Genomic DNA, 9,713 nt, shown 5'->3' with positions numbered 1-9,713 from the left:
CTCCCTAGAATTAGTTGCTTTGGTGGGATTTGGGAGAGAAGGACTTGGGCACTCCGTGTGCCCTTGCCATTGCGTTAGTTGCATCTGTTTCAGTTCTCCATGGTGATACGTGGAAGTAAAGTTTGAGAAGCTTATTACCTTTGGTACTTAGTACCTTAGATATTGTTCTTCATGGATGCTTTGGCGTCCTAGAAGCTTGGTGGTGTCTCGGAGCTCAATCATTGTGGTGTAAAGCTCCGGGCAAGCGTCGGGGTCTCGAATTAGGTTGTGGAGATTGCCCCGAGCAATTTGTACGGGTATCGGTGACCGCCCCCAAGGTTTGCCATTTGTACGGGTTCGGTGACCGCCCTCAAGGGTCTCTTAGTGGAATCACGGCATCTTGCATTGTGCGAGAGCGTGAGGAGATTACGGTGGCCTTAGTGGCATCTTGGGGAGCATTGTGCCTCCACACCGCTCCAACGTAGATTAGCATCCGCAAGGGTGTGAACTTCGGGATACATCATCGTCTCCGCGTGCCTCGGTTATCTCTTACCCGAACCCTTTACTTATGCACTTTACTTTGTGATAGCCATGTTGTTTATTGTCATATATCTTGCTATCACTTAGTTGTTTATCTTGCTTAGCATAAGTTGTTGGTGCACATAGGTGAGCCTAGTTGTTGTAGGTTTTGTGCTTGACAAATTAAACGTTAGTTTTATTCCGCATTTGTTCAAGCCTAAACCGTAATTATTTTAAAGCGCCTATTCACCCCCCCCCCCCTCTAGGCGACATCCAGGTCCTTTCAATTGGTATCAGAGCTAGGTCTCTCTTTATTAGGTTTAACCACCTAGAGAGTAAGGATGTCGACTAGGGGTTTAGGATTCATTGACACTCTTAGTTTCGATGGCACAAATTTTGATGTTTGGGTAATTCTCATGCTTAATCACTTTTCGGTCTTGGACCCAAATTTAGAGCGAATTGTAGATATGGGTTTTTCTCCTCCAAAGGATTCTCAAAATATATCTTTAGAGGATGAGAAAAACTCTTATCTCAATGCTCAAGCTTCTAATGTGCTTTTTGATGCTTTGAGCAATGTAGTTATATTTCAACTCATGCCATTGCGAGATGCTCATGAGTTGTGGACAAAGCTTCAAGATAAATATGATATGTACAATATTTGTGGGAATGATTGTTCTCCCTCCACCTCCGGTCGTGTGGTCTTCTCAACTTCATCTACTTCACCTACATGTGGATTGCCACAAGGTAATGATATGGTGAGTAGTGGTGATCATTGCAATGATGATAGTGGGTTTATTGTTGATGATCCTTCATCACTATATTATTGCAATGCTACATCTTTGGGAATTAACACTTCGAGCACTCTAAATGTTTTACATGCTTGTGTTGATAGTCCTTGCATATCATGTAAAAACTGCTTGACTAAATCTCATGATGATATGCTTCCTATATCTTGTTGCCGTGATAAAAATGTATATATTTCCTCGAGTTGTTGTGCTAACAATGTAGAGGAAATTCATCACTCCATGGAACAAGATGTGGCCTTGAATGATGCTTCAAGGGATCCTACATCATCATCTATTGTGACTCACTTTTACCTTATGGCTAAGGCTTCAAAGGTATCTCCTACTTTGAATCCCAATATATCTCATGATGATGATGTTGATGATAATGGGGATGAGAATAATGATGAAGAGAGTGATAATATTGCATCCTTAAAAATTAAGGGTGAAATGATTTTTAAATCTCTTTATAAGAATAAACTTTCTTGTTCCAACTTCTTGGAAATCATGTCTATTGCCACTCAGGGCAAGAAATACATTGAGGAGTTGGAAGCTTATCTCGAGGAGCATGAGGCCACCATTGATACAATGGAAGGTCATGAGCATGAATACACTAATGAGATCGCGGAGCTATATCAAGCTCTTGAAAATGAACAAACCACCAAGGAATCTCTTGAGGAAACCTTTGCTATAGAATTATCTAGATTAAAGGAATCCCATGATAGAGCTCTCGAGGTGGCTAATGATTTTAGAGCTAAAAACGATAAGCTCGAACTTGCACATGCTGAACTCGTTGAGGACTATGAGCACCTCGAAAATGGCTCAAAGGCTATTAAGAGTTCGCTCATCGAGCTCACCGAGTCTCATGCTCAACTTGAAGTTTCATATGCTAAAGAGCTTGCCAAGTTGCCTTCTCCTCTTATTGTTAATAATGATGCTTGTGCTACTAATTCTACTTCTTGTGAAGCATCCATTTTAAAGGAGAATGTTGAGATAAGGGCTCAACTCGAGTTGCTATCTAGCAATTATGGGAAATTGGAAGAAAGTCATGTAATGCTCACAAGCTCTCATGATGATCTTCTAGTATCCCATAGTGTGCTAAAATTAGCTCAGGAGGCTATTACTACCAAGGTAACATCGAGTGAGCCTCATGTGGACATTAGCACTACTTCTAGTCAAACAGCTATATTGCCATGTGCTAGTCCTCGTAATTCATCTACTCACAATGTTGCTACATCTTGTGATGAATTACTTTCCATGCCTTGTTGCTCTAACAATGAAGCTTATACTTCCTCTAGTACTTGTGTTGATACTAACCATGTAGAGGAAATCAAAGAGCTCAAGGCCCAAGTCACTTCCTTGAAGAAAGACTTGGAAAAGAGTCATGAAGGAATGTCCACACTCAACAATGTCTTGTGTGGGCAAAAATCCCCAAATGACAACTATGGACTTGGATTCAACTCCAACAAGAAGAATAAGTCCAAAAGCTTCAAGAAGAAGGGCCAAGAACAAGTCAAGAATTCGGCCAAGATTATTTGCTTCAAGTGTAAAATTGAAGGGCACCATGTTAGATCTTGCCCACTAAAGAAGAAGCCCCAAAATCACAAGCAACAACGGAAGAGGCCACAAGTGCACTCACATACTCAACTACAAGTTGAAGAAAGGCCCATTCCCAAGAAGACCCAAGCCAACACTCCTCATGTTGAGAAATCAATAGGGAAGAAATTAAAGGGTAGATGTTGCTACTTATGTCGTGAGAAGGGTAACTTCGCTTCTTCTTGCACGAGAGGTAATTTATCCAACCCAATCATTATTGATGATATCTATTCACTTGGAAGGATAAGATTGGCAATGTGTTTGCCAAGTTTATTGGTACTCAAAGTGGTGTCAAGAAAAGTACCATTTGGGTTGCCAAGCCTATTGTGACTAACCTCTTAGGACCCAATGTGGTTGGGGACCAACAAGCTCAAACTTGATCAATAGGTGTTTGTGGAGGACATTGGAGACTTGGATACATAATGAAGAATTAAGGGTCTCCGTCATTCATATTATCTCAAGCCAAGTCATTTGGATTATCGAGTTTCTATCTCATATCCAATGTGCCTCCTTACGGTAACTTGTACTTAAATTGTTTACATTGTTAGTTACTTGCCCCTTTGCATGTTGTGGTTTTGTACCTTGCATGTGTTTGTATATGTTGTGCTTCCAACTTGCTTATCTTGAGTAATCGAGTATGTGTATGTTGGTTTGCACATCATGTACATGTGAGTCTTGTAGTGAGCCTTTTTGCATCTTGTTTGTATCTTTGTTCACTCTTGTGAGAGATTAATGGATTATCCCATTGTGGGGGAGTGATGTGCTTTGCACACCTCACAATCCTATAAATGTGTATACATGGGGAATACCACTTAGTATTTATATTTCAAGATTATCTAGTTTCTATGTGGTATGTCTTACTCATGAGAAACTCAAATTCTATATGGTCCATTAATTATCTCTTGTTGGTTTTAATTTGCCACTTGTTAATATTGTTGGGTTATCACATTATGGGGGAGTAATATGCTATGTGCATATTACAAGCCTAGAAAATGTGTACATTTGAGGTATTGCCACTTAGCGTTGATATTGTAAATTATCTTGTTTCTAGGTGGCATGTTAGATCTACAAGTGTCATTTGCTTGCGTTTGAGGGCTAAAGATGATGTTGGATATATTTGCGATCTACCAATGAGTATTATTTCCAAAATACTTCTTGTCCTTGACAATTGGTATTCCCATCATGTGGTAGAAATTGCTAATCGTCTTTACATTGGATTTTGTGTTTCGTTTGTCTTCCTTGCATCTTGTGGATCTATTTTAACATGTCTAGTGTTTTTATAGATATAGAGAAAGTGATGATCCAATCTTGTGCATTTTGTATTTAAATGCAAATTCTATATAAGACACATCCCTTGGGGGAGCTATCCTATTTTCTTTAGAACACTATCTTTATTCGCCCATCATAAAATCTTTTGATCCCCATCTAGTGTGTGTTTATGGGAGGCCAGTCTTGCTCTTTATGATGCTTTGTGCCATCATGAAAATTTGTCGAGGGTTTTGTTTGTTGGAACATAGCTCTCTTTTGGAAACTAGATACCTCGTGTTTGTTTTCCTTCAATTGGTATCTTGTTTTCTTTTATTTGGCATGTTCCAATGGTATATATCTCATTCCTTGAGGTATCTTTTAATTGATATCCTTCAAGTGATAGTTTTTCGCTTGGTATCTTATTATCACTTGATACCTTGTCTTTTGGTGTCTTATCAACTTTGTGTTGAGTTGATTCTTGAAAGCCTTGAGCATGCATATTTACTATATATAGCTTCTTTTGCTTGCTTTCTTTCTTTGACCCAATATATAGGGGAAACTTCACCTTGTCATAAATTTGCTAAAGTGTGCATGAAATTCAAATTCATATATATGTGCACATATGTATGTGGAGTTTGTCCTATGTATTGTTGGTTTTCTAACTCTTTGGTCCCAATGAGCTTGGGCACCATTTTGTTTGTTTTGTTGTTCCAGGAACAATTGGAGATGCGTTGGATGCTCGGCTCACCTATAAGGAAGGTGTTGAGACCATGTGGTTATTGGAGCCAAGTTAGGATGATCAACGAACAACTATCTACTACATCAATCCAATGTTGTCTCGGTAACAAGTATCTACTTCATGCATTCATTTCTTGCAAAGGCCCAAACCTGTCTTTTCTTTTCCAGGTTGCATCATGGCATGAATCTCTTGATTCGTTCTTGTAGTACTTGTTTCCTTTCTCAAAGCATCCGAACGATGATGTCTTATTGCTAGTTGGGATGTCTTTGATGTTTGTATGTTGGAAGTTCATATTGTATAATAAGAAAATATTAGGCCATGTGATATGCTTCCAAGCAAAGATCTTATTGATATATTTATGACTTTCATTTTGATATCTTGTTTGTTCCTTCTTGTAACCATTTCGTGTGTACATCCTTCTTTGTGGATATATATCATCATGATTGTCTTCTACTTAGAATCTTTTACACATGAGAGAAGTTACATCTCCAATTGATATCCTATTTTCTTTCACATGCACCGTTGGATTTCCTTTTTCAGTTTTGGTGGCTTCGTGAAAGGATTTGTCTTGGGTGTGTATCTTATTTTCCTACATCTTAATGCACTCTTTGGCCATGAAGATTATTTTTCCTCATGCTTGTCTTGATGATGGTTTTGCCATTTCGATTGGTATCCCTCATCTTGACAAGGTTCTTATTTCCTATCTTCACCATGGGTTGTCACAAGCGTTGGTTCATATTTTGTTTATTAGTAAGCTTGTGAACCCATTTTCTAGTATGTGTGTGTGGGAATGATATGTCTTGCACTTTGTGTCTCATTTCATCAAGACTATGTTGATGAGTAATGCCCATCCTTATCTTAGTCTTCTCAAGTGCTTTGCCATGACTCACACACATTATTTTGGTTGAGCCTATTCTTAAGTTGCTTCTTTTACATGTTGCTCAACCATTTGTTTTGTGCAAGTGACATGCTTATTGTCTCATTTATCTTCTTGCACTCGTTGTGTGTTTTTATTAATTTTGGGGGAGCAACGATCCTATTTTGTGCACTTGTATCAAATACAAAAATCGCTTATTAGTGCACAAATCATGAGGAGATTCTCTAGTTTTGATAAAACACTCTGTTGCCTTTATCACAATATATTTTATTCATGTGGTTCGAAGGACCATATGGTTGTTTGTTCCATCTGGTATCTCTTGATTGCTTGAATCTATTTTTGTATGTCTTTGCAGCATACGATCCTTTTATTTGCAATCTTTGGGTCCTCAATATAGTTTGTTTTCCTCCAACTACTTATCATTGTATTTGTGTATTTCTTTGCACTCATTTGCTGAGAAGTACACACTTTTTGGAGGACCACCTACTATATTGGCTTTCTAAACTTTTCGTCCATTTTGGCAATCGATGCCAATGGGGGAGAAGCTTAGAGAGTTTACTTTGAATATGTTTAGAGGGTTTTTCTTTTATTGCGTAAGCATTTACATCTTGCATGCATGCATTATTGCTTTGTATGTGTGCGCTTGGTTATGCTTATTTCCTTATATAAACTCTCTTGAAGTGGTTGTCATCAATTACCAAAATGGGGGAGATTGTTAGAGCATATATCTCCATATATGGTTTTGGTAATTCATGACAATTCCTATGGACTAATGGTTGTCTTAAGTTATATTTATAGGATTTGTCCATAGGCACTTCTTGAAGTCCATCTGTTGGGTTCAAGGATTTTATATGATGACCAAGATGGTATTCAAGGTATTATCCAAAGAATGGTCATAGAGACACAAGGTTGATCAAGATCTCAGACAAAGAGTAAATCAAGATGATCAACACACAAAGCGTACAAGATGTACCGAGAGGGATCAAGTGATCCCATGGTATGGTAAGCATTGTCCATTATGTGTTTGTGTACTAACCCATGGTCTTTGTGAGAGTTCTATGTGGGGTTTAGGTGTGCTTCCATGGGCTTGTGTCAAAAGGAAGATACCATACAACCCATGAAGAATGACGTCAAGTGGTGATCGTCATCAATATTGCGGTGTGCAAGTTCAAGTGGATCAGCACGAATATATCATGCTTAATTCTTGCCTTCCATTGTGGTGGCAATGGACTTGTGAAGATATGCTGAAGAGCGGCTCACACGTAGTGTGTATAGGGGAGCAATCAACTAGTCTTCATCAAGCCAACGCAATCAAGAAAGGTGGTCCATCTTGAGGAAGCCAAGATCATCGTCATCTAGCTCAAGAGGACGAGGTGCAAGGTATAGGTTTTCCCTTGATAGGTTTTCTCTTTTAGGATAGATTGTTGTACTGTCAAGGGGGGCTCTCAAGTGAGTAGCTTGATCGTATCGTTCGTTGAGAGCTCAAACCATTTGCATCCTTGTATCATACTTCTTGGTTCTTGTTTGGTGTTTCTCTTTGTGAGTGTTAGAGCTTATGTTCATCTTCATGACAAGCTCAAGTTCATCGAAAACGGAGTCCATATACATCTTCTATGATGTTTTCGATGTTGGGAGTTTTTACCGGTCTTATTCGAAGAAGGGTTCTCACCATTTTCTTATGGGACTTTTCTCACTTGCTTCTTATTGATATTTATATCAAGATTGTGTTAGCCCATGTCGTTAGCTTTCCAACAAACTTGGTTTCGTTGAATTCGGAGTCTGTATGCGAAAGTTACAGCAGTTTCAGTATCCAGCGGTAGTAGCGCTCCTCGTGCCAGCGGTAGTACCGCTCCTGTAGCGGTAGTACCGCCCCCGGAGAGGTAGTACCGCCCCCGGAGCGGTAGTAATTTTTTACTACCGCTCCAGGAGCGGTACTGCCGCTCTGTCGGACCATTTTTTGCATACTTTTTGGCCTCAGCATGGTTGGTGAACCTACCGAGCGGTAGTACCGCTCTGTGCGGGTTGTGAGGCTTAACGGTTGGATTTTTTTCCCACCTATAAAAGGGGGTCTTCTTCCGTATTGAACCTTGTCTCTTTAGCTCGTGTTCTTCCCCCATTGTTGACCTTCTTCGAGCTTGCTAACTCTCAATCCCTCCAATGATTCTTGCTAGTTCTTGAGGGAAAAGAGAGAGGAGATCTAGATCCACATTTCCACCAATCACTTTCTCCTCTAAGTGAGGGGAACCCTTGGGTCTACATCTTGGAGTTCTTCGTGTTCTTCTTCGTTCTTCCTCTCATTTTCCTCCCTAGAATTAGTTGCTTTGGTGGGATTTGGGAGAGAAGGACTTGGGCACTCCGTGTGCCCTTGCCATTGCGTTAGTTGCATCTGTTTCAGTTCTCCATGGTGATACGTGGAAGTAAAGTTTGAGAAGCTTATTACCTTTGGTACTTAGTACCTTAGATATTGTTCTTCATGGATGCTTTGGCGTCCTAGAAGCTTGGTGGTGTCTCGGAGCTCAATCATTGTGGTGTAAAGCTCCGGGCAAGCGTCGGGGTCTCGAATTAGGTTGTGGAGATTGCCCCGAGCAATTTGTACGGGTATCGGTGACCGCCCCCAAGGTTTTCCATTTGTACGGGTTCGGTGACTGCCCTCAAGGGTCCCTTAGTGGAATCACGGCATCTTGCATTGTGCGAGAGCGTGAGGAGATTACGGTGGCCTTAGTGGCATCTTGGGGAGCATTGTGCCTCCACACCGCTCCCACGGAGATTAGCATCCACAAGGGTGTGAACTTCGGGATACATCATCGTCTCCGCGTGCCTCGGTTATCTCTTACCCGAACCCTTTACTTATGCACTTTACTTTGTGATAGCCATATTGTTTATTGTCATATATCTTGCTATCACTTAGTTGTTTATCTTGCTTAGCATAAGTTGTTGGTGCACATAGGTGAGCCTAGTTGTTGTAGGTTTTGTGCTTGACAAATTAAACGTTAGTTTTATTCCGCATTTGTTCAAGCCTAAACCGTAATTATTTTAAAGCGCCTATTCACCCTCCCCCTCTAGACGACATCCACGTCCTTTCAAACCTGTCCACGGCGACGGAAGATTCCTTCTCCTGGGTATGGACTGATTTGAAGATGTAGTCGGCTGTCTCCGCTTACAAGCGCCAAATTATATGCTCCTTGGCCAACCTACAGCTTCTTTATGTGAAACCACATGGCTTCCAACTTAGCCAATAAGACTAAATTTTCGAAAATGTACATTGTTTAAATCATGTGGAATACGACTGCTACACTGAAACTAGTTGTGTTGACCATAATTCCACGATAAATGATCAAAGGTGGCGCAATACGACTGCTACACTGAAACTAACATCTCGAGAGAACTTTGTCAACCACTTGGAATGAGTGGTTAGCTATCTCGAGAAAATTGCATGACACTATCACATTTGGATACATTATGGCGGATAGGTATCACTAGTCAAAAACTTTACACGTCGGTACCAGTTCAGAGCCTAATTATTGCAAAACGAGCTGAGAGCATATAAACCACGTATCTGATAGACCTGGCCCGCATGTCAGGTGACATGTGTCATATGTATTTTTGCAGAAAGACCCCTGCCACTATATTTAATCATAGACATCTCCTTTGCGGAAATATTAAAAATATCGGTGCGGCCAAGATTCAAACCGGGGATCTCCTGATCGAACTGGCACGACCCTGCCACCAGACCAGCTAGCCTGCTTTGACCATACAAGGATACTACAGCTTTATAACATCATAAGTTTAAACAATTAAAAAACGGAAAATGATCAGACAAGATTTCTTTAATGTTTTTTCAGACTTCGTTATTGTTCGGTTTTTCATGTTTTTTCATTATTTTACATTTCTTTTTTCCATAGTTTAGTATGCAATTTGTTTTAATAAAACACAATGAATATTATTGTACGATTGTTTACATTGCAAATGGGCA

Source organism: Hordeum vulgare, chromosome 5H (genome assembly GCF_904849725.1).
Source record: "Hordeum vulgare subsp. vulgare chromosome 5H, MorexV3_pseudomolecules_assembly, whole genome shotgun sequence".
Lineage (NCBI taxonomy): Eukaryota > Viridiplantae > Streptophyta > Magnoliopsida > Poales > Poaceae > Hordeum > Hordeum vulgare.
This window is presented reverse-complemented; position numbering follows the sequence as displayed.